Raw genomic sequence first — 27,098 nt, 5'->3', positions numbered from 1 at the left:
CTGCTTTTCAGGGATTCCCCCGCACATGCGAGTGTGGACTTACACAGCTATGCCACGCACGCACATAGATTCCGTGATCACGCAGCACACAGATTACATAGGATGTAAGGAATGACTAAACCTCTTGTTTGGCTACTGGACAGCCATGTGGCAACAACTGTTCCTTAATAAGTCTATCTTACCTCTGCTTTTAAAAATCAGGGGCAAGAAGGGGTACATTCACATTGTCGGCCTATTAACTACATTGTAAAACAATTAATTATAAGAAATACAAGGTATAGGAAAAAAAGGTGTTATTTTAAGGAAGCTAAGAACGTTTATTTTAAGGAAGCTAAGAAAGGCAAGTTATAAACTAATTTTCATGCATGTGCTGTCTGTGACACTTGGGTGACTCAGCTCCACAAATGTGGAAGACAGCAACAGACTTTGTAATCACACAGTTTTTAGTGATTCTTCACGGTTTTCACCTTGGCCACATATTAGAATTACCTGGAGGGCCATTAGAAAACACAGTTCCAAGACCTCACCCGGCATCTCTGAAAGTAAACCACGAAATGAAATGATTTTAGTGTTCCTCCAGAGTTACAAATTAACACTTATTTTTGGTAGGAAAAAACCAATAGGGTACTTTTAATAAAAATAATTTATTAACTTCCTAATAAGCCATGTTTTAAATATATAATTATCCATAAAGTTCAGCATTTTATTGTACAAGTAGATAATATTGACTTAATCATTAATCAACAGGCATTCATTGGATACCTACTATGTGCCAAATATGGTGATTAGTATTATGTGTGTAAAAATTAATAAGGCATAGTCATTGATCCTGTGTGCTGGAGGGAAGAAATACATTTGTTTAATTGGATAATTAGTATGTACCGCCATAAATATTTTAAGAGGTTAAGATGTAGATGAAACACACAAAAAGGAAGTCACTAATTCTACCTAGGAAAGCCAGAAAGGGCTTCATAGAGAAAGTAGAAATCAATTATAAATTGAAGCTGAGTTTGTGAAAAACATGAAAAGAGGAACTATTGTAATTTTTCAAAACAAAGCCTTCTATGAGCAAAGGAGTTGAACAGATTTGTCCCTAAAGAAGATATACATATGACCAATAGGTCCATAAAAATATTTTCAACATTATTAATAATTAAGAAAATGCAAATCCAAACTATAATGAATTATCACTTTGAAACTTTGGTAATGGTTGCTATAAAAAAATAAGTCAACACAATCATAAATGTTGAAGAGAGCGTAGTGAAATCATGAACTGTGTAATGCTGATAGGAATCTGAATGGTATGGCCACTGTAGAAAATAGTGATTTCTCAATCAGTTAAAAAGAAGATTACCATAAGATCCAGGAAATGTGTCGTTCCAATTTCTCTATTTACCCAAAAGAATTCTAAGTTCTTAAAAAGGCATCTATATACCCGTGTTCATAAAAGCATTATTCACAGAGGATAAAGTTATCAAGGTGTCCATCAAGGATAAGCAAAATGTAACACATATACACTGCTCAGTCCTAGCAGGAAAGAAAGTCTGGAGTGTTCTCCAACCATTGGGTGTATAACATTAAATGACATAAGCCATATAAACAATAGTTTGTTTGGCGTACAGTTGTGGAGTCCAAGAGCAAAGCACTTCCTGAATTCTTTCATGTTGCTTCATAACATGGTAGAAGGTAAATCCTGGAAGACAGAGGAAAATCAGTCTGAATTTGTCGTTTTTTCGAGAGTCTAGCTCCCAGGCTAATTAATCCCTTAGACTGTATTGGCATTAATAGCAGAACCCATGTGCTCTAACTCTCCAAGACACCCCACCTCTTGCTGCTGTCACAATTACAGTCAATGTTGGTGACGAAAGGGACTTTAAAACTACAATATCCACCCAGAGCTCAAAACATTGCCAAGTTGCAACAATTAAGGATATTATAAAACTAAATAGACAAAGTAATAGAAAGAATGTTTAGTTCTGGGATAGGAAGATATCGTATTCAGTAAACTACGTGCCACAAAAGCATGAGGATCTGAGTTCAGATCCTCAGCACCCACATTGCATCTGGCTCAGGTGAGTTAAATTAAAAATAAGAACAAAATATGGCAAGAAATTATGAACAAATGTGTATTAAGTTATTAGAGGTAGAAAGATTTTCATAAACTTTAAAATGATGGGCAATCTAAAAAAAAGATTATGACAGATATAGTTATAAAATATTAAGTTGAAAGGTTTGAAGATTTACCAAAATTAAAGTAACAAAAAATTTGCAACCAAGGCGATAGGGTTGATACCTGCTGTCCCAATGTGCTTTCTATCACTGTGATAAAACACTGACCAAAAGCAGCTTGGGAAGGAAGGGGACTATTTCACCTTACACATTTCTAGAGGAAAGTCAAGGCAGGAACCTGGAGGCCGGAACTGAAGCAGAGCCCATGGAGGAGAGCTGCTCCCTGGCTTGTCCAGGGCTCCTCGACTTTCTTATACCATCCAGAACCAACAGCCCATAGGCAGCATCACCCACAGTGAAGGGGGCCTTCCTATATCAATCATTAACAGAGAAGATGCCTACAGATGTGCAAAAGGGCTGCCTGGACGCCAGCAGTTCCTCTTGAGGGCTCCTCTCCCGAAGGTGACTCAGCTTGTGTCAGGTCGGTGGAAACTGAGCAGCTCCCTGGAGTCTATCGAAAACGAGTACAAAAGTCAGTGGAGAAATCACTGCAAGCCTATCGGAAGGGAACGTGAATGGACAAATTACTAACATGAAAATAAAGGAATAATAAGCAAATGAGAAATTGTTGATGTCAAAGATACTTACACATACATAGGCACTGTGATCCAGTAAGATGGCCACAAACCACACAATGAGGGGTAAGAAGGATTTAGGAAATTTCTTTGCATTTACAAAAGAATGTTCATTTTATTTCATTTAGTTTTCTCATACCAAATTCGAATTTCTTAAGCTCAAAACTCTTGAAGATTGGGTACAGAGACACAAACCTGAGTCCTAGCAATCAGGAAGCTGAGGTGGTAGCCTCAAGTTCAAAGTCCAGACCTGTATTTCATAAGGAGACTGTGTCTCAAAAACAGCCCCTGAGAAAGCAATAGTCAGGAAACTAAAATATTTGAGGGTAATTGTGTGTGTGTGTGTGTGTGTGTGTGTGTGTGTGTGTGTGTGTGTGTGTGTGTGTGTGTAATAGCAGAGTGTGTACTTTGGTGTCAATAAAACAAGTGCTTTTGTGAACAAAGGAGTAGGTTGGAATAATAAAGTGAATTTATGTTGAATTCTCTTAGACTTTCTAGTTCTTTTCATGATAGTTCTAGAGCACATGTATTTGGTTGGAAAAGGCACTCATCAGACCACTATACGTTAAAAAAGAAAACAGAACATACTTCAGAAACCTTCTAGCCTTAGCTCTAGAATGGGACAAGATGGCAGTCTGGAAAAACCCCAATTCAAGATCAGGAGGCCTGGGTTCCAGTCCTGGATGTGGATCAAGATCAGGATCCTAAAAAGTCACAACCAAACTGAGGGGGAAGCATGAGGAAAGGCAGCTCAAGGACAAATGGGAGAATGAGGTTCAAAGCTAACCAAAGTGGAAAGTGGTGGGAGTTAGCAGAAAGACGTGTCTCAAGGAACCCGGGAAAGAGGCCACCTCGCTGCAAGTCCGGACGATGAGTAACTAAGAGGGGGGAGAACAGAAAGCATAAACAGATTGTTGTGGAGATGTGATGTGGAGAGAACAGAAATAACCAGTATAAAAACATCCTTTTCAAGAAGTTTGGTGGGGAAAGAATAGGGCACTGTTCTGAAGTAAAACTGTTGAATTTCAAAAGCAAACAGAAACTAAAGTGGCCTGTAAGTATGCATGCATTTCTTTGCTGTTATGACACTGAATCCTGGATAAGTCGTTTTTAATTTTAGCAAATTGTTTCAAATTTCTTGCATCCCAAACCCCTTAACTGTTTCTCAGTGTGTGTGAGTCATCCTGTGCCATTCCTCACGATCACAGGACCTTAATGTCTATTAGACGTTTGTAAGGAGAATCAAATTATCTCATCCTCTGTCCCAGTTATCCACTGTGACATTTTTCAACATTCATTAATCATCAGTCCCTTCATTTCAAGGTCTTCTGGTTTTTGTCTCACCCAGGTAACCCTTGGGAATGTAACCCTGGCTCTGGAAACCTTTTGTTAGCCACACCCTTCCACAAACAGCCTTTAGAGTTATTTTTATAGGCTATCTGCTTTGCATAAAAAGTACCTTTGTTTTGAGGCTATAGGAAGAAATTTAATTAACAGAGACAATTTCTTACAAACAAAAAGGCTAAGTGCTCAGAAAGCTCTGTGCTTCTCGTATATGAATTTTCATTTTATTCTGAGGCCAGAGAGGAAAGATTGGGGGAACAGGTAGCGTGGCAGCCTTTTCTTTTGCTCCCATCTGTTCTAAACCTTGGTTACCTGTGAGAGTCTTCTGTAGCCTCCATTTCTCCAGACAGACGCTTGTCGCAGCTACAACATGGAACTTAGAGAGGCAGATAACAGCACGTTTGTGCTGGGAGCTAACTCTGCTTTCAGCAGGGGAAGGGGTTCATGACTCAGTCAAAATAAACCACACAGTCTTTTGGACTTCAGAATTTAGAATGAGAAATGAGCATGCGTCCAGAAGTTTCTTATCCAGTTTTCTCCTACTGAAGATAGGCAAGTGTATAATCTAACAAGGAGCCCCCAGACATTCCTCTCATCAGTAACATGACTGAATAATTAACTGAGAGCCTGGACTCACATCTCCAGAAATTTAGAAATTCCCAGTGCTGCTTCCCCCTAAGTATAGAATGTTTATTTTTTTAAAGGTGGCATATATATACTGAGACTCTTAAAGCTAGAGACTGTGATGATATCAAAATGCCATTCTGGGTAACCAGTTAAGCCCATGAAAAGCTTATAAAATATTTTATTTTTATTTTTTAATATTAAGTGTGTGAGCATTTTGCATGCATGTACCATATGTGTGCAGGGTCTGAGGAGGCCAGAACAGGGCATTGAGTATCTGGGGAATGGGGTGACAGTTTTTGTGAGCTGCCATAGAGGAAGCTTAGTGGTCCTCTACAAAGTGGACGGTACTCTTAACTGCTGAGCTGTCTCTCCAGCCCCCTACACAAAGCTTTCAATGACAAACACAGAGGTTGTAGGTGGGTCCACCTATGACAGGAAGTGGGTGAATGGCCAAGAAACTGCCTAGACAGTCCAAGGCAACACTCCTCTCTGAATGCCAGCTCCCATCTTTTAAAAGGGTTCCTATGAGGAGGAGAGGGGGATAAGAAAATTTTAAATAGAAAGACAGTAAAGAGGAGAAAGACAGAAACACCAGCTAGCTTCAGAAGGACCTGGATCAAAACCCAATGGTCCCTCCTGCCTCTTCAAAAGGACTTTTTATAACATTGCCAAGGGGCAGGCAAAAGACCTTCCCCTTGCTAGACCAAAGCACACTGCACAGCCAAGTGTAGATCCTTCCAAACACCTGGTAACCACACCCGTGGGCAAATCATCCCCTTATGCAGTCCTGCTGGGTAAAGCAAGCTGAAATTCTCAGACCCTGAGTAAGTTCTCACTAGGAAACCTCTGCGGGTCTCTACAGCTCCCAACACGGTTCTGTGTCTCTGGGCTTTTCTCCCCTTTATTGGGAGACCATCCTAACAGCTGAGATATATTGGAATTTCTGAATTTTCAGCACATACTCTCCTTACTGCTACCTATCCTTGACCATTCCTCTGCTCACAGCCCTGCTTTAGATAATTTTATTCAAAGCTATTCACATTCATGTCCACCTAGAAAATGGATTTTTGAAGCATAAAAGTTCTTCCACCGACATACCACCCAACTAAAATGTAATTGCCCACCAACTCTTTCCAAAGTATGTTTCCCTTGGCTCCTGCCTGCCCTGCAGCTCTGGCCCCCAGCCTGAATTCCATTTTTTATCAACAAAGCTCATCCAATAGAACTTTCCAGACACTGGTCATCCCAACTCAGTTCCTAGAGCAGTGTGCAGGTCTCCTGATATTGTCAGACACTGGGAGAGCAAAACAGAATCTCAGTGGATTCTGCTAATGGGAAACCTCAGTGGGTTCCGGCTAAGAAGGCGGGCAAATAAAAGAACGTGACTTCCTGGGGTCTGTCCCTTTGTATGACCACAGTTTATGCACACAAGAGAACTTCCCAGCACTCTTGGAAGCTCTGCAGGTAGGGACTCCCCCTAGACTTTCCGCCTTCCTACTCCTCTGTCTCTAGCTTAGCTTGCCAGCTCTCTCTGCTCTTTTGCTTTCTCTTTCTCTCTCTGCTCCTTTCATTGGGTGGCTGGATTTTCACTTGTTTCTTTTGGTGTTCAGATGTCTTCGGGACATTCAGCTCTTCATCCTCCTGGATCCTGCTCAGGCTGCAGGTTCACTACCAGAAAGAAGACAAGCAGGGCCACGCCCTGTAACTTTCAAGCACAAGAGATACACTGAGGAGAGCATTCCTCTGCTTCTCCCCAGTATTAATCATCTTGGCTGCCATGGGCTTTATGAGGTAACTGTCACCCCTACACACCTCTCACCCCACCATGTGATCCAACTGAAAAGTAGATCAGTCACAAACAACACACCTAAATTGCGTGATTTTCCCACTTACTGACTTTATGAAACTTTGTGCCCCCATCACCACTCCAGCAAAACATGGACAAGAATAATATCTGTGTCTAATGCACACACTATTGAGAAGATTAAAATATTCAAAAATTCACACAGTTATCAATAAGTTGAATAAATTATTAACTTTGTTACCATTTCAGATCATACCTTCTTCTGGCCAAATAAGAAATAAAAACAGGCATTTTAATGATTGCATTTCATAATTACTGGAAGATTTACCATAGTTTAAGAAAACACAAAGCAAGAATCAACTGGATTCTTCTGCAACTAACTCATCAATCTCATTGTGTTTCCAAAAAATAAGCAATTTCATACCCAGAACAATGCCTTCCAAGTTTTAATCTGTTTGCATTGTTTCATGGGGTATTGGAGACTTCGGCTTCCCACATCGTGCCCAACCTCTGCCCCTTTTTCCGGAATGTTTATGTTTTTAATGACCCCAGAGGCATCCCATTAAGTTAACGATTTGAAGTCACACATGTCTTTTCATTGTCCTCCTTTTCAGCAGTTTGATGAAGAGCCATCTCTAAGTTGGCTTCTCCCTAAGGTAATCCGTGTTGGGTGTCTTTCCTGAGCAAGAAAATGGCACACGTGGTACTTTTTCCTCCACTGTACATAAACTGCAGAGACTACCACGGGAGAATTATGAAATAAAAATGAATGCTTTTAAAAGCATTTATGGGGACTGGGAAATAAATGATAGAATTTTCTTATATTTCTTGTATATGCAGATAACAGATACATTTAATGCAAGAAGGAAATAGAATTTTAATAGAATTTTTAACTAAAGATCTTGAAACAAAACTAGACATACATTTTAATTGAATTTCTGGCTCAAATTACAGCAAACCATTATAAATCATTAGGAATCAGTTTTAAAACTGCTTTCACTTTTCTCCGTATTACAAACACAGAGGTAAGCTCTTAGAGTGTCAGATAAGTGCTAATAAATTACCCGAATTTCAAAATTAATGGCTGCCCGGCTGCTTTGGGGAGATATCATTGTGTTTCATGAATATTTTGATTTTGTGATTAGATCAAAATGCACTGAATTCCTAAACAGTCATAACCAAGGTCCGCTGATCATAAACTGCTCTTTTTTAATAAATTATATTCCTCACAAATCTGCTGATATGGAATAATTAGAAATCGGTTGCCCGCATTTACTGTACTATTTGCATGACTTTAGATCTCCACCTACTGATCTAGAGGCTGGCAGGAAATGTACATTTTGTACATTTCTAAATATACCTTGCCTGCAGAGATAATGGTTTATATTGTGATGGTAAGAAGGTTTTTATTTGCAAAAAACCAAAGAGGTGTCACTTGCCAGTTCTGGAAGACATTGATTAGGCAGTTTGTGTCATTCCTATTCAGAACTTATTATTTACAGCTTCCTTCTTCCCTCTCCTTTGTAAGAGATAACGATCTGCATCTTGTAAACTGCTTAGAGCCTGTCTATTTTGTCTTCCCTGAGAGGTCTGAAATACATTTTACAGAATGAAAGCATTTTAAAAGTAAATATAAACTGAGTAAAAGAGCAGTAGCTCATCTATTACCGTATCTCCAAGTACAATCTTTGAATTAGTGAGGAAGGAGCAGTCAGGTACACTGAGGAAGCAAAACAGTCAGCCCTGGTGTACACCCATCCTTGGCTACACAAAGCACTTGTGTCCGTATTTGAACCTGTCATCGTATGTTTCGTAATTTGACAATGAAGTACAGTTGGAAGGAAGAGACCACTGGCGATAGACTTCAGATTAGTTTTCATTCTTCCAAATTAATTATCTTTTACACACTAAGTATGAGAGCTGCAATTCGTTGTTTTAAAGTGCCATAATATATTTATGAACACAGCTGCAAAGCTTTAAAGAGAAATTTTTCAACACAGGGGAAATATTCTCGATAAAATAGAGAGATTCAGAAGACAGGTACACAGGAGTGTTGTGGGTTCTGGGCTGGAGAGATGACTCAGTGGTTAAGGACACTTGCTACTCTACTGGAGGACTTGGGTTTGGTTCCCGGCACTCACAGTAGACAGCTGACAGCTGCATATAACTACAGCTCCAGGTCCCCCAATATCCTTTCCCTTTTCTTCCCTGTACAGGTATCTATAAACACACACACACACACACACACACACACACACACACACACACACACACACACACACTATACACATACCCATAAATCCTTTTAAAAGAGTATTAGCTGGTGTTTCTCACTAATCAACGCCTCAGATTGAAGAAGCGGGCACTGGAGACACTCTGTCCCCACAACGCACGTCCAGAGTTCCCTGCATCTACTTACATCACTACACAATGTGCCTTCCAAGTTGAGAGTGGATTCAAATGGTTGTTTTTGTAGTAGTCCATGGCAAATGACTCTTCCTCAAACTCAAAAGGTTGACCAATCATAATTGCTCACCTTCCAGAATCCTTGCACTTTACATCTCCATTAACCACCAAAAAAGCAAGTTAAAAAAAAATACATTCTTAAGAATTGACGGCAAGATTTTCAATAAATGACATTTAACCTTACTGAAGATTGCACCAGTCTGACATACTGGGTACACATATTCACTTGGTTACTGGAGAAGCAAAAGGTGGGGAATATTCACATCCAGGCTTACTCTCTTGCTTAGCATGTTAGCAAATAAATCCAAAAATCACTCCCAAATCTTAATTAGCAGCTAAGAATGTGGATAAGAAGCTCAGAGAATTAACTATTAAAATACCTCCTACAGCTGTTATGTGAACTAAATGAGACAAAGCATGTGAGACGTTCCAGAGCATGGAAAAGGGTCAACAATAAACGTTGCATAGAAACAAATCAAACAGAAGCCATGAGAGAAACTTGCAGCATAGATTTGGGGTGTTGTTTTCCCATGATGCCGTCTACATGTACATTCTGTGTTCAGCTGTCTACAGTCTCCATACGCAGTTTTACCAATGCTTATACTTCCATTGAAAACGTTCAGGTGAGACTGACTGCTGGCTCTGTTAAAAAAGAGGGCATCCACACTCATCACACATGTCAGCATTTGCGTACACAGAAGGTATTTCGGGGAAGAGGCATGAGCAGTACTACACTCCTTACTCTATGGTAGAATTTGCAAGCCAGAACCGTATTTTCCCAAAAGTCAACTGTATAATTAGGAAGCTCTATTTACTTAGAGAAAAAAATTTTAGAGATTCCAGTCCAAGATCCCTTATCCCTCTTGCACTGGTCCTAGGGCAGGGCATTATGGGGGAGAACAAGGTGGAACAGAATTGCTGTCCTCATTACCAGGAGGCTAAAGAAACAAAGAGAAAAAGGCCAGAGTCCCCAGTGTCCTAAAGCTTCCCACTGGGCCTCATCTTTTAAATTTCCAATACCTCTCAGTTGTCTCAAACTGAGGACCATCCCTTTAACATATGCATCTATGCAGTCATTTAAGCCCCAAGCTATGGCAATCATTCACAGTCATGTATGCATGTGCATACATACTCTACACACATGTGCCCACATGCATGTGAACACATCATGCACACATATACAACATACACACACACACACACACACACACACACACACACACGCATGCTCGTACGCACGCACAAGACAAACTGGCCAGTGAGTGGAACATTACATTATTCAGAATACACAAAGGCATCCTTTTCTTCAGTCCGAAGAAAACACAAAACATTCCCACTCTCAAATACATTGTGCTCCTTTGTGACTCCTTCAAGCATGAGTCCTCTAAATGATCTGTTCTCTTGCGCCATCATATGGCTCTCCCCTTCCTTCACAAATTCAAGTTTATTTATTACAATGATATCAAGCTGGTTAGTATAATAGTATCCCAATTAGCTTAGCTGTGACTCTGAGGTAAGGCCACTGTCCTAGCTCAGCTTACCATTGTTGTGATGAAACACCATGACCAAAAACAACTCGGGGAGGAAAGGGTGTATTCTGCTTACACTTCCACATCATAGTTCACTAGCCAAGGAAGTCAGGACAGGAACACCAACAGGGCAGGAACTGGAGGCAGGAGCTGAGACCATGCAGAGGCCATGGAGAAGTGCTGCTTACTGGCTTGCTCCTTATGGCTTGCTCAATCTGCTTTCTTGTAACACCCAGAACCACCAGCCCAGGGATGACATCACCCACAATGGATTAGACCCTTCCCCCTCAGTCACTAACTAAAAAAATACCTGACAGGCCTGTCTACAACCTGATCTTATGGAGTCATTGTCTTAATTGGGGTTCCCTCCTCTCAGACGGCGGGAGCTTGGGTGAAGTTGACAGGAAACTGTCCATCACAGCTATTTACCTACAGTGGCCGCAGGGAGGCAAACATCTCAAGTACTGAGACAGACAAGGTGGACTGGTTGATTTTCCCCCTAAGAATTTCTTCTCTCAAGCCTTTTCATTCTAGTCCATGGCACTACTTGGTCATTTCAGTCAGAATCGCAGTACTAATTCTCTATCTTTCTTTCATTTTATATAGCTACTCTCCATACTTCCAACACAATCCCAATACAGGCAACTACACTTCCGTATTACACCTCAAATATCTGCTTCTCTCCATTTCTACCAATAGTTCAAACTATACTATGCCATGTCTGAACTACAGCAACTTTTTTTATACAAAATCTCCTATATCATTCTTTTTATATTTTATTTAACATAAATATTTAGAAGGTAATTTGACAATATGTCCACCTACCAAAACATTAATAATTTTGGGTCCTCCCCTATAGTCCACGACCTTCATTTGGCTGTCTTGAATGCATCATGCATGAATTCCCACCTGTGGAGAGGGCCCCGATTCCGACTAGAAATAAGCTGGTTACTCCGTAGCAGTCATACCACTACAGCATCAGAGGGCACAGCTTCCCCGGCAAGCAGGGATGGTACCATGTAGTCTAGTTCCGTTCTTAAGTCACCAGAATCAGTATTTTCATAGGAGCCATTTTAGAATCTTAATCCAGTCACCGTGTGTGTGTGTGTGTGTGTGTGTGTGTGTGTGTGTGTGTGTGTACATGTGAATATGTATAGTGTGTGATACATGTGTGAGGGTGGCTGGGCTCACTCTATACACACGAGGAGGCCGAAGGGAGGTGCCCAGTTTCCTGCTCTATCACTCCATCTCAATCCTTTGAGATAGGATGTGTCCCCAAACCTGGAACTGAACTGGCCTCAAAAAGCCTAGTGATCTTCCTGTCACCCCTTCTCAGTTCTGGACTAGCAGGCTCAAATTATCATGTGTATTTTTGTTGTTTTGGTTTGGTTTTTGGTCTACTCTTTTCATGTAGGTCCTAGGATTTGAACTTGGGTCCTCAGACTTGAGCAGTAAGTGCTCTTACCTTTTGAATCTCCCTATTCCCACTGACATCATTTTGCTTAAATTCCTACAATAGTTTCTTTTTGAATCAAATCTAAATCCTTCCTATGTAACACAAATCTTAAGAAGTCTTATAATTAAAAAAAAAAAAACAGAGCCAGATATTGGGGTGAAAGCTGAAAGGTCAGAGAAGCAGAACAGCCAGCCATTAGCTTAAATCTACAAAATCCTCAGCCTCAAGAGAACGAGTTCCTGTTTCCTCACGCCTTATATACCTTTCTGTGTCCTCCCATGTTACTTCCTGGGATTAAAGGTGTGTGTCACCACTGCCTGGTTCTGTTTCTCTCACGTAGCCCAATGTGGCCTTAAACTCACAGAGATCGAGATGGATCTCTGCCTCCTGAGTTTTAAAGGTGTGAGCCACCACTGCCTGACCTCTATGTCTAATTTAGTGGCTGGCTCTGTCCTCTGATCCCCAGGTAAGCTTTATTGGGGTACACAATATATCACCACATTACTAAGAAATTGTCAACTGTCTACAAAATATTTCCCTTTCTCTCCAGTAATGGAGTAGTATCTGGGAGAGTGATGTCTTGGTGACAGAAACTTACAGAATTTTAGGGCCTAGATGTGATCATTTAATTAGGTTCCAATGATTATTCCAATGCAAAGGGAAAGATATTCGCCATTTCCGCATACACGCATTCGAGCTCAGGATGACCAAGCCCTTATTGATCTGCAATACTGGAAGGAAAGAGTTGGATCCCTAACAAAGCCTGTCTATTAATCCAGATTTCCGAATGAATTTAATAAGGAAAGACCCCTTAATTTTCTCTCAATTGTTTTGTGAGAGAAATCAGCAACTTTGTGTTGTTTGTGCCATCGCATTTCACTTTGGGATCTCTTTGTGCTACACTATATTTAAAGCAAGTAAAAATAAGTACATCATAAATACCAGAGAAAAATTAGTAGTGTTATCCCATAATAGTGATGAGATATGCCCTAAGGCTATGTTCAGGCCAGAAGAAAAGAGTGCATATAGAATACTAATGCCATCACAGTTATGAGGTCAAGGCTGCAAGTGGAAGCATCTAAGTCACACACACACACACACACACACACACACACACACACACACACAAAACCCTGGGTCTTATTAACATAAATACACAAGAGCTTCTTCTTTTATGTTCGTAGTATGAGCATATAATTTAGGTTTACAGATTTCTGCTATATTACTGTATGTGTGTGTGCATGTATGCACATGCGTGTGCGTGTGTGTGTGTGTGTGTGTGTGTGTGTGTGTGTGTGTGTGTGTGTGAAGGTCAGAGGGGAAACTTTGGGAGTTTCCCTCTCCTTCCACCATGTGAGTATGTGAGTCCTGGGGATCAAACTTGGGTTTTCGTCCTTGGTGCCCAGCAGCTTTACCCACTGACCGCTCCCACAGGCCTTTTAAGATAAGCAAATTCTCTCCTGCCAGGATCCTGATCTTTGCCAGTGGGCATGTCACCATGGCACACTGCACCAACCAGGATGCTGAGTACCTCCAGTTTCACTTCTCTGGAGCTATGAGACATTGTCACCTAACTTACTGCATTATTATTTATATTTATTCCCATCTATGGCAAGTTTTTTGACATTTATTCTAAATTCTCATATTTTTTAATTTAAATTTTATTTTACTTTTGTTTAATGTGTGTGAGTGTTTTGCCTGCATGTATGTGTGTGCACCACATGCATCCCTAGTGCCCTCGGAGGTCAGAGAGGGTGTTGGATCCCCTGAGACTGGAGCTATAGGTGGTTATGAGCTACCATGTGGTGCTGGAAATCAAACCTGAGTCCTCTGCAAGAGCCATAAGTGCTCCTAAGCCACCAAGCCACCTCCCCGGTCCCACTGTCATGACCTTATTAATACCAACATTTTGTAACACAGTGTGCTCCAAAAAGTGATTGCATGGTTCCAAGTCCATTTCTCAACCTAGCTAATGTTTCATCTCATGCAAGTTACTTAGCCTATATGACATAATCGTCCTTATGTAAAATAGGGCTAAAAATAATCACATATTTTATGATGGTGAAATTAATAAATGTTAAAAGTATCTGTCATAACATCTAAACACACAAATAAATACCTGATAATTGTGCTGTTTCTACAAATAAGTTATATATAATATGTATTTTATATATATATCCCACCTTATTTATTTTTCACAGCCATCTTGGAAGATTTTCAATTTTCTATAATTATTTATTTCACTAAATGTTCCTTTTATTCATTTTTTATTGAAAATATAATCTCCTATCATATAATTCATCCCAACCACAACTGCAGTTTTTCCCTCCCTCCACCCCTCTCAGTCCCCCACAGTCCCTCTCCCCCAGATCCACTTCCCCTTAATTTCCCTTCAGAAAACAGCAGGCCACTTGAAAAATATTTTATGTTTATCTGACAAACTTGCCGTAGTGACCCGGAAGTTAAAGTTTCCCATTGTATCTACAGCTATAAAATTGGTTCAGACCTTGGTCTTTTCTTTCTGGTGCAATGTGTTTTGATGCTATTAGATGATATTAGATGGTGGCATAATACACTGAAGGAAGACAGACCAGTGGCCAAGGAGACTTGGGTTAGAGCCCTAGAGAGTTCACCTTCTACTTATATATTGTTGGTCTACTAGATTTGCACTTAACATTATTATAAACATGACTTTTTTGTTTGTTTGTTTTTCGAGACAGGGTCTCTCTATGTAGCTTTGTGTCTTTCCTGGAACTCACTTTGTAGCCCAGGCTGGCCTCGAACTCACAAAGATCCACCTGGCTCTGCCTCCCGAGTGCTGGGATTAAAGGCATGTGCCACCACCGCCCAGCCCATAAACATGACTTTTTAAGATCCATCCCTTAGTGCCTGCTACGTATGTTAATTTTCTTCATATCATAACTCCTCATAGCAAATAAAAGTTTTCCCTTCTTAGAAACAGCTGTTCTCGAGAGGATCCTTCTGTGACCGCCAAATCAAAAGAGACAGCTAGCCGGGCGGTGGTGGCGCACGCCTTTAATCCCAGCACTCGGGAGGCAGAGCCAGGCGGATCTCTGTGAGTTCGAGGCCAGCCTGGGCTACCAAGTGAGTTCCAGGACAGGCGCAAAGCTACACAGAGAAACCCTGTCTCGAAAAACCAAAAAAAAAAAAAAAAAAAGAGACAGCTTCGAGACATTTCTCTTGGTGCTTCGCCCCATTACACACTGAACGCAATTATTGCAACTGAGATGTGCTCATTGTTACTGGATTGGAAGAAGTTTTTAAAGAAAGCTTCTCATAGTAAGGGTGCCATGACTTTAATTTATCAAATGACATACCTAGAAACAGGAAAAGTAAGTTTTATTTAGTATTTTTGAGCACCTCAAAATACAACAACAACAAAGTAAATTCATTTGAAACAGAAAGAGAAGCACAAAGCTCTCTTTGAGGCACATTTCCTAGAGGGAACAATACATTAGGGACAATATTGATATATTTATAGGTAAATATCTTATAAATTACCTTTTCCCAATGGAAATCAAATATTTATGCGTACAAGATCAAATCGAATATCCACTACCGTCAGACATCTATGAACGCAAGGGGAAATTATTAAAGGCATAAAACACGTTTTTGTAATTGCACAGAGTTTTCCTGTCTTCTCAACAGAAGAGAACAAATTTAAACAACGTACTTGCCAAATTAAATAACCGAAGCCAAAGGAAAATATCTGCTCAATGTTATTGTCGAGGAAGGAAATGTTAGAAAAGTAACCTAGCTGCCCTCCCTAGAGCAAAAGAGTGAAGTTACCAGCATTTGTGCAGAGCCAAAAGGGGACAGTGGACAATGACAGTAAGTGACAGTCCAGAGCAGCGGGCACGGAGAGACTAATATGTTGGGATTCAACTTGAAAAATGTCTTTATCAAAAAATCTGGATATTTTAGGATTTATTAAAAGGTTGTCATCAAAGGGTAGGAACTTCAGATTCAGTTTTCAGATAGGGAACCCCACCGACGATCAGAAGCATCAAAATATAACAAATAGTAATAATATTTTTGGCTTCCGTGATTGTTAGCATTTGAGCAGAAAACAAGACAGCAATGCTCAGGCCTTGGCTCTGTTGCCACACTCGAGTGACTCTAGGAAAATAGGGCTCTGATGGCTGTGATATGATATAATGCATTTCATTCAACTCTGTTGATAAAGCTCTCCTTCTCTTTTACATTTTCAAAAGTTATCATCCACTCTTTACAGAATGGACCAAGAACTCACAATGGCTCCATTTCTCTGCCATTTAACAGGAAATCAGAGACATTTACTGAATCATAAGAAGTTAAGCTAATATTTTATTAAGATAAATTTAAACTTCATTCTAAACTTTGGAAACTGACTTTTGACATCTCATGTATACTTTTAATATTTTTAATCTCAGCACTTTAACTTTCACATTATCTTCAATTGGATTGTAAACTTTAGGCTAGTAATCCTGTCTTATATTTTAAAGTAATGGGGTATTAACAAGCTGCTAGGTGACATGGTATCTTTGAGAATCTCAGAAAGGTTAATACCACAATATTATATTATTCCTCTTATGAAAAAGATCAAATTACAATTGGAAAATACAGGTAAATTGTTCATTGTTAGCAGAGTCCCTATGCATAAAAAACAGGAAGCAGCCTAATTGGTTTGATCTCAGGGTATTGGCTGCCAGCTGTGTCCACAGGTTAAAGGCTTAGCACTCAGTTTTAGCCTCATAGTGCTGATTCAAATTAATTTTATCTGCAGAACATTTGTATTTTACTCAAAGTACATGTTCAAAATTTAAGTTCACTTCAGAAACACATACACACACACATATACATATGTACAGAGAGAGAGAGAGAGAGATCCAAATGACTCTTACATTGGGAGGTCACTTGCCATTGGGAAGAACATTATTGTTATTAAACTAATAAAGGTGCTAAGAAATGATTTATGTACCAATAAACCAACGTGATTCAGATGTTCAAAGTAAACCTAGGCATAAATAAATGACATCTGAAAGAACTACAGGTATTCCCTCATTGCAGATCATCAAGGCATATCTCAAAAGTAAGAAATACATTGCCTATTCTCCATGGACTTTTGAACGTTCTTTTCGTTACCCATCAAACTAATATGAAAAGCATGACATTTTATCTGTGTATATTGAAACAGAGATCCCAAATACAATAATATCCGCGATGAAATACAATAATATCCACGGTACCTAGTAAAATAACTATAGAACTACTCGACTGTATCACGAGGGAAGGAAATGCCTCAAAGCCTGGAAAGGGAGCCTGAACTAGGAGACTGGACATCACATTATCACAAGCCTTGGTTTTTTTCTTAAGATCATGATTATAGTCATTACACAAAATGCTAGCCATTCTCTTTTCCAGAGCTTCATTTCTGTCACCTGTGAGCTAGAATACTGCAGGTTGTCCCAACGTTTCAAACCATCCAAGCATCTGGCACATCACTAAAAGTAAAAATACCTTTAGTCAATTGAAAATTAGCAAAGTCCACAGCATGTAACAGAAGTGATGGTAGATAGGCAGAAGCAACTAAAACAAATAATACACTGACATAAAAATAAGATTTGAAGTAATATTTTTGTAAAGAGGTATTATGATAAATGGGAAAAGATATAGATGCCCAAGTCCTGCTCTAATCCAAAAATTTCTTCTCTCTGTGAAGTGCTGAGAGGTCAATGCATATAACGGACCAGACCAAGTAGATACAATCCTTTTAGCATTAACTGGGCTGGGGTCTGATAGTCCAGTGCTGTACTCCACCACAAAGTTGGTTTTACAAACGTATGTGACACTCAAACCTCAAACTGTTCCAGTGGTAACACTCCAATAATCACAAGAAGGGATGAGATTTTTAGGAGTTTGTGCAAAATCAGGGCAAGAAGAAGAAAGAGAGCTTGGCCCAACAGCACATAAATTCACAAGAGTGAACCCATCAGCTAGGACACGTGCCCAATAAAGTTCTACTATTCTGATGAGACTGGTGAGTTGTGAAGAATAAATAAGGTAAAGAGAAACTTTGTGTCCTTCTCTCTTACTTAAAAAAGTCCAGGAGGCTGGAGGAACTCAAGATGGATGTTAGAATAAAAGGAAAGTATGTTTCTTATGTTTTTTTCCTCCTCCTTTCTTTCCTGCCTGTGGTTCCTCTTCCTCAACCTATTCCATAAAGCATCTAACTGAGCTACCCTGCTGTTGGAGTCTGTGGAAGTATGCAGCAAGTGACAACTAGTGTTCAGATGTCAACCCATCAGAGGAATGATTCTTCGATGGAAGAGAATCCTGTCGGGGTAAGGCCTGTGGGACCACTGATGCTGTAAACTGTTGCTCCTGTCTGTAATTTCACTTGTGCCAAAGCAGCTATGGTATCTCCACAATACCTGCACTGTTGTGTGTAATATCATGTAATGTGTATGTGTAAGCTACATGACTGCATCTCAATCTTATGGGCACATATATCCGTGGATGGTCAGAAAGATGACTTCTCATTAAGCTGTATAACTTTGATGTATAGAAGATATACTAAGATATGCTTCATAACTAGATCTATTATTCCACATGGACTATAATACACTTAGAAGCCTGTTCTCTATAATTAGCCAAGCTGACAGGGGCATATTGGCCAGACACAGTGTCTCTGTAGACAGATCACTAGTTGGATTTTCACAGATTATATTCAAGGACAGAATTACAAAATGTCTGGGTTGTTGAATAAAGTTGTTCAGAGACAAAAGTGACCTGAATTGCTTGACAGCTTCCCCTGCCAGGTCCAGCTGATAACAGGACCAGCAACATTCTCTACTAAACTTTTAGTAATTAACACTCAACACAAATTTCTAGCCTCAGTTTATGATATAAAGCTCAAGCTTCAACTAACTAACTTTTATTATTTAGGTCCCAAATAACAACTAGTCAATTAATCAAATCCAGAGAAAAATAGTTTCACGTCCAGTGAACTGCAGATGCCACTGCCCGAGAAAGTGCCAAGCACCATGTCCCCACCTACGGGTTGCCATGGTAAATGGCTTTTCTCCTTATCATCTCCCAAGGAATGCTCTATGACCTTGAGAGGTAGCCTTGTAATTTTTTTTATTATTGCAAGGAGTCTCCTGTTAGAAATGTCTATACATAGCCACATAGAGAGAGGATCCAGGGATCAGAGCCGAGAAGAATTAGAACTAGCGTAGAAGAAATTAGAACAAGAAGGGGTTAGAACTTAGAAAAATTAGAGTTGTAAGAAGAATTAGAGCCAAAGAAGAATAAGAGAAAAACGACCCTCAGATTGTGTGTGAAGCTGCTATAGACATCTTTCTATCCTCGTTCTTGAGAAGTCTTTGAGTTACCTTGGCTAGTGACTGGGAGCTGGAATTCCAGGCCACTAAACCCTGCACGCTCCAGAGCATCAGGTCCTATGTCATTCTTCTGCATTATCTAACTTCATTCATCATCAGGGAATTGATGCCATGATTAAAGCTCACATTTAATCTTTCCCTCTCCTTACTTCCCACCAATCCTGCTCCTCTTGCACCATGGAAGTTTTATTTGGTGTGGATGAATGATGAAATGATGAACACAAATGCTAAGTTGTTATACAAAACACCTGTAGTAACTTTTTTCATTTGCTTCTTCACAAATATTTCCCATATAATTTAACACACAAAAGGGAAATGTTGCACGTTTTTCTCTTTCATTGTGCATTCAATAGAAAAACAAAAATGTGTATAGATAAATATATATATATACATTTATACATATTTATACATATACATGTAAATCACAAAGTTCAACTAATAGACACTAGCAGATTGACAGTTTAGGTGACCAGAATTTACTCAGCATCAGTTACTTCCATAACCGAGTATTATCCTGATTAAGAAAGCTTGCTGCCAATAGCGCATTACTCTTTTTAATTGGCTTGTTTTACCACCATCCAACCTTTCATATAACCTAAGTCACTGTTCATTTGTGTCCGTATTCATCCCTCCTCTCCCCAATCTCTAACATCACTTAATATCAGTTAATAAAAGGTGGGGTGCTACCAATATTAGCCACTAAGTGGACACTTGTCTCCCTCCTTTTAACTCTCATCCCCAGGATAGTTAGTATCTCCAGTCTATTGCCCTTGGATGCGGTGTTTTCTTCCTCAAAACAATAGTTCTATTTGATGTACCTAAAACACTAGGCTGGACATGTCATTTCTTGGCTAAAATTCACCTGTGATTTCCAGCATCCATAAGACAAATTTTAAAGTTTTAGGCAGGCAGACCAGTTCCTCCATCTGTTGCTTCCTGGATTCATATGAAATGTAACTCCTAGTGGTTTTATCAAACTCCTTCTTTTTTAACTAACCCGTAATCATTCTAGCTCTGGAACCTATAAAGACTGTCTTTAGCAGCTACTTTCATCTAGACCCACTTTCCTAAAACTATGGGTTGGAACCCACAGAGAGAGCTGCAAAGTGGGGTGTGGGGAAGGTGAAAATTTTGTCATTAGTAAAGTTTTTCTGAATGAGCAACAACTAAAAATTAATTCAAAACTCAGACAAATAATTAGTCTGAGATGCTTCTACCAGCACTGACTCATGTCAACACTGAGCAACCCTGGTCCGAAAAACACAATATATGCATTTTCCACTGCATCCCATCATACCACACAACATAAAACACACTGCCTGAACTACCTTGCCTCAGATTCCAGCCTATTGTAAGTAAATGGAGCTTCCTGCTCTATGGAAACATAATAGTTACTTTCATTACAACAAAACAGACTTTTACGCCATAATTTCTCAGTATGGAAGTATCAGATTAACATGTATCTGAGGTTTGGTTATATAAATTGATGGTGTGTGTTTTGTTGCTTGTTTGTTTTAATGTTAAATGAATTTTGTCTTACTACAGAATTTCCAATTCCAATTCTGAATTGGTCATTTTGCACTATGTATTTATGCAAAGTAGTCTTCCCAGTATTGATAATTTAAAAATCAAACTATTGATAAACCTTGAAAAATGTTGAGGATGTTCTATGTCCTGAGATACCAAATATTTAGCCAAGATTAATTTTATGTAAAAATAAGCAAGTACATCTATCCAATTAATATGCAAATTTGTTTCTTCTTTAATAAATGGTGGAATTATATGCACACCAAATAATTGTCTTATAGTAAATTCATTTATAATATATTATCAGTAAATATTTGATTCATATACCTATTTTATATACAAATATACCTTGGGTCATATAAAGGAAAGTCTTTGGTGGAAATGGGTTGTGAGCTGAAAATGTTCCAGAAGCTGTGATCTAATAGTTCTTCTTCATACATGAAGATTTAGCAGAGTAGCATTATCCTCAAAAAATATGGTTCATGCTTAGTTCCCACATACAGCTGGATTATGAATTCCTGTCTCTGCTCCAATATTTGTTTGATCTTATTATTTTATTGGCAATTTTCCCTAGACCATGAGATACTATGTGCCTATAAATGTTTTTGTTTTAGAAACGGAAGTAGGGAGGGAGGCAGGGAGGAAGAGAGAAGGGGGAGAAGAGAAGGAAGGAAGGAGAGAAAAGAGAATTTAAGTAGAATTTAGGATATCATTTTCTAACACATAGAGTATAGGAGAGGGAATTAGAAGGAAAAGGAATGTTTATGAGCAAAGTCATGAAATGCAAAACTCAAGGAAATAAACAGAAAAATAGAAGGAAGAAAATACAGGGAAAGGAATAAGAACAAAGGGGGAAATTTGGTCAGGTTGTCAAGGACCAAAATACCAAATTAAAGGGCCTTTAAGTCACTATGAATAATGCTGAATAGTGGTGATTGTATGACCATTATAAAGCAACATAATGACAATAACCTGCCAAGCTTGGTACTGTGGCATACACCTGTAGTCCTAGCTACTCTAAAGGCTAAAGATCTCTTGAGTCCAAGAATCCAAAGCCATTCTGGGCAACATATCAAGATTCCCATCTCTAAAAAAGGGGGAAAAAAGAATAGCTAAATCTCTAAATAAGACATATTAGGCTAGAGAAAAGTCTAGGGAAATCAGATAGAAATGCAGTACCTATATAGAATAAGACACAATGAGGAATTGAATTGGGAAAATTGATTTTGGCAGTGTAAAAAAAGAAATAGTCCTAAGAGAAATTTCTGGAGGAAGAATTGCCAAGGACCGATAATGAGTTAGTAGTGGGAATCTTGGATGACTTGAAGATGGCGGTTGCACTAATGGCCAATGAAATTTGCAGATGGTGCAGGCATAAGAACATTGGGGATGAATATAAATTGAGGGATGTTCAGCTTGAAGATTCATTAAGAGATGTATTTGAAGACACTCAGAGTTATAACTCAGGAGAGTGACTCTGACTTCAGAAATAGAATAGAACTCATTTGTATAGCCAAGGGAATTGAGAAACAAATGTGGATATCTGTATGAAGAACCACTGAGTTCATATTTTATCCTGCATTGTATTTTATCACAGTATGCAAAACATGCTGGCACGAAGTCTTCATAAGTTAACCTATGGTCTTAGTCTTCTCCATTTGCGTTTATGTACTTTATTGTGTGTGTCTAGGGAATGTGTCACATCAGAGTTGCCGATGTGTACCATTCTGTGAACGTCATTACTGAAATCTAAAAGATTCTTTATACAATACCTGTATTGATTGTAGCAAATGGCCCACGGTATTTGTCTCCATATTACTCTGAAGAAGCTGAATTATAAGTGGTAGAAATGAGGCTGGAGATACGGCCTAGTATCTAAGAGCAGTTGTTTGTCTTACAGGGGACCTGAGTTTGTTCTTCAAACCCCGTGGGGATGTTCACAACCATCTCTAATTCCAATCCATGGGATTCATGACCTCCGTGTGCACTGTACGTACATGGTACATAAATGCAAGTAAAACACTCAACCATGAATAAAAGTAAATTTTTTAAGGAATGATATAAATGAATTCTAAGAGAATGCCTGTCAAGCAACCTGAAAGTTAGCAGATGGGACAATTTGGGGTTTTGTTTCCCTTTTCCTCCTTCTGTTTGTCTGTACACATGCATACACACACACACACACACACACACACACACACATACACACACACACATACACACACATACACACACACACACACACACACACACACACACACACACACACACACACAGAGTCTTCTTAGAGCCAAGATAGGAAGAAGCTACTATAATTTCAAACACATGAGATTTTATGGTATGTAAAACAATCTTCTGTATTTTTTACACACCTACTAGGTACTAGTCATACATTTCAAGTTAATACATATTTACTGAGTGGCTATGAGCCATACTATACTTGCAATCAGTGGTAAGCAAAAGAACTTCTGTTTCTAAATCTCCAAAACCAGGATTGAAATACAAGATAAAAGACAGCATTGTGCCGGGCGGTGGTGGCGCACGCCTTTAATCCCAGCACTCGGGAGGCAGAGGCCGGCGGATCTCTGTGAGTTCAAGGCCAGCCTGGGCTACCAAGTGAGTTCCAGGAAAGGCGCAAAGCTACACAGAGAAACCCTGTCTCGAAAAACCAAAAAAAAAAAAAAAAAAAAGACAGCATTGTAAAGAATTGTGTCACCAATTATTAATTGAAAACTCCTCAGTAGAGCATGTTCGTCTTGTGTGTTTTAAATAATAATTTTTAAGCCTGATTTGAAGAAACCTTAAGTGCTTGTGAGAATGGTAGCTGAAGTGTGTTTTCTGTAGGGCTACAGGCATCCTGAGAAGTTTGGGCTGCACAGCTTATCAGCGTCGGCGCATCTCTCTGAGTCTGGGTGTTGTTAATCAAGATAGATGGCGCACCAGTTAACGCTGCTGTTAGTGAGACCGTGGCAAAGATTAGAAGGTTATCGCACAGATATAAACAGGAGCTCTGGGATTCCTATCTAACATATGAAATTAACAACTAATAGGTATCTCTCTTTGATAGTTGACTTGATGGAGTGTGTGTGGATAAAAGTCAGCAAGTGAACAACTTGATTGTCTGCTGAATTAATAGAACGGAAGAACTTTAAATGGTTCTGAAAGCTAATTTGATTCAGGAGCCTCGGTGAGGTTCCAGCTCTCTTGTGTGAGTGGCGAATAAAACGCTGGCAGTTCATTCCGAGTGAAATCACTTGGAATAAAAACAATCGCATGTAAAAATGGTCTTTTCAAGGAGGCAGCACTAAACTTATGAGTATGTTCATATCATCCTCCAAATAAACGCTGGAAATTAAAATAAAGAGAAACTGCCCTTTGGGTCGGCCTTAAATCCACAGTCATTTCCATCTCTCACATCCGTCGTGACAGACATTTCATTTATTTGTATTTACTCCCCTAACATTTTTTTTTCCTTTTCTAAGCCCATTTAAATTTCGATTGCCAATAGTACTTGGATATTTCAACCCTTGGTGGCAATTTTTAGATTCTATTGTGGTATTAGAAACACAGCATAGGGGAGGGACGCCACTGGGAAGTTCACCTCAAGTCATGTGACCATTGAGCTCCAACACCCCAATTTCCCCTCAACCTCAAGCTATTTGTGCTATGAGGAGCCAACATAGTTTCGTCCTTATACCTCAATTTTCTTCTCACCTGAACTCCCTCGGACCACAGGTAAAAGCCCTCTTCCTCGGGAGAGCTCTTTCCGGCTGCCAGTTCCCACCACCCACGGCCCCAAGACTGACAGAGCAACCTCTGCTTGTCTTCCACAGTGTGTCCCACCATCATCCATACTCAACTGAGCGGGCAGAGTGGCTCCCCCGATTATAAAAGACGGGAGCAATGGCTAAGCAAGTGCCTAGCAAAGTGCCTGCTACAGGCACCCTGGTAATCACTGTTGACCAAATGACAGTTGAGGACAAGGAAAAAGCATTGCAGACCAAATCCAAAGTCGAGATGAACCTCCGCTTTGCAGTCTACCAGGGCCCAACGGGGATTCGCTCCAGAAAAGAGGTGAAAACAGTATAAAGTAAGAGATCTACTCAGTTTGACTCCTTCTTCTACATTAGGCCCCTGGTGTCCACCTCCTTGCTCAGTCATGTTTGGGCGGACATGTTGGTGAGGCTTTGTGGGTATAGCTTCTGATGTTACTAAAACATACAGGCAAGTAACATTATACGTACTCAACAGATTGTATTTGGGAATATATGTATGTACATACATATATATATGTATATACATACACTAACAATTGATGAAAAAAGAGGTCATGAATTTGAAGGAGAGCAGGGAGGGGTATATGGGAGGGTTTGGAGGGAGGAAAGGAAAGGAGAAAATGTTGTAATTATAATACAGTCTCAAAAATAAGCAAGCAAAAGTCAATTAAGACAAGTGTGTGTGTTTGTGTGTGTGTGTGTGTGTGTGTGTGTGTGTGTGTGTGTGTGTGAGAGAGAGAGAGAGAGAGAGAGAGAGAGAGAGAGAGAGAGAGAGAGAGAGAGAACTACCACAAATGAACCTGTGTATCCGAGAACTAATTTCTTTTAATTCCCAAAACTTCCTGCTCCATTTCTATTTTTCTCTATAAAAACCTATCACCTAGCTTGTCTGTGCACCCTTAATTAACTAAGCCTCATCTCTCACTGAATTAAAAAAAATCAAATCATCCTCTCTGTTCTTGATCCAGCTGGGATCTCCTGCTCCCCCAAGCTCTCTTTCCCTCAACCCTTGCCCTTCATTATCCCCACTCATGTCCAGATTGTTCATGTAGATCTCATCCATTTCTCCGTCATTGGGTGATCCCCGTGTCTTTCTTGGGGTCCTGTTTTCCAGGTAGCCTCCCTGGTGATGTGAGTAGCAGTCCAGTCATTCTTGTTCCACGTCTAGTATCCTCCTATGAGTGAGTACATACCATGTTTGTCTTTCTGAGTCTGGGTTACCTCACTCAGGATGATTTTTTCTAGATCCATCCATTTGCCTGCAAACCTCATGATGTCATTGTTTTTCTCTGCTGAGTAGTATTCCGTTGTGTATATGTACCACATTTTATTTATCCATTCTTCAGTTGAAGGGCATCTAGGTTGTTTCCAGGTTCTGGCTATTTCAAACAATGCTGATATGAACATAGCTGAACAAGTGCTCTTATGGTGTGGTTGAGCATTCCTTGGGTATATGCCCAAGAGTGGTATAGCTGGATCTTGGGGGAGATTGATTCCCAATTTTCTAAGAAAGTGCCATATTGATTTCCAAAGTGGTTGTACAAGCTTGCATTCCCACCAGCAGTGGAGACCATGGTAAATGAAGACCACATGAGACTAGGAAGAAGAAAAGTGCTAGAGAGGCCCACAGAAATCCACAAAGATACCCCCACAATAGACTGCTGGCAATGGTTGAGAGACAGCCCAAACTGACCTACTCTGGTGGTGGGATGGCCAAACACCAATTGTCGTGCTAGAAACCCCATCCAATTTGGGGACTGAGATTGTAGCTCAGGGAGCCTTTGCCTAGCATGTATGAAGCTTGAGTTCTCATCCCCACAACCACACACATGAAAAACAAGATCACTGTCACATACTATTTCTACAAACAGAGCAATGTGTTACTTGAATTTCTAAATGGTCCCTGGCATGTAGTACATACTATAAAGCTCCTTGTTCCCTCACAATTCATACCCTCCGATCACAGATGCCCTGACCATTTCTTCTTCTTTGCATAAAATAAAAACATGAGTCTTGGCAGCAGCCTGTAATGATGAAAATTGTGTATTTTCCATTTCCTAAATTGATGATCTTGAAGTATTTACATGATTTTGGTTACCTCGTGTGGAAAAAAAAGACAATTCCATCTACTCCAACTCAAATATTTTGTATTTCCTCACAAGTGTAAGAAACATTAGTTCTTTCTTGGTTTGTTACTTTCCCAGAGAGAATCTTGGTGGAGATAAGGAAGGGAAGAATCCTAGTCTTGGGCAGAAGTAACTAATGCTGCCTAAGGGGGAGGGCAGGTATGATTTGGCTTGAACAAGTAGACAAGGAATTGCAAGTGACTGCACAGGAAACATCTTCCACATAAGTTTTC

At 39.7% G+C, this 27,098-nt stretch overlaps 1 long non-coding RNA gene across 1 annotated transcript in view; it reads right to left on the bottom strand.

Moving 5' to 3' along the window:
• Nucleotides 1-536: 536 nt before the first annotated feature.
• The window catches only part of LOC128116208 (uncharacterized), a 44,512-nt gene continuing 17,950 nt past the window's right edge, over nucleotides 537-27,098 (bottom strand). Inside the window, exons 2-3 of the long non-coding RNA XR_008220408.1 lie at nucleotides 2,572-2,680; nucleotides 537-1,693 (exon numbers count right to left, since the gene is read on the bottom strand). This is a non-coding gene — a long non-coding RNA (uncharacterized LOC128116208). The remainder of the gene's footprint in view (nucleotides 1,694-2,571; nucleotides 2,681-27,098) is intronic.

The sequence above is a fragment of the Peromyscus californicus genome, unplaced genomic scaffold (assembly GCF_007827085.1).
Source record: "Peromyscus californicus insignis strain IS unplaced genomic scaffold, ASM782708v3 Scaffold_20__1_contigs__length_68692818, whole genome shotgun sequence".
Lineage (NCBI taxonomy): Eukaryota > Metazoa > Chordata > Mammalia > Rodentia > Cricetidae > Peromyscus > Peromyscus californicus.
This window is presented reverse-complemented; position numbering and strand designations above follow the sequence as displayed.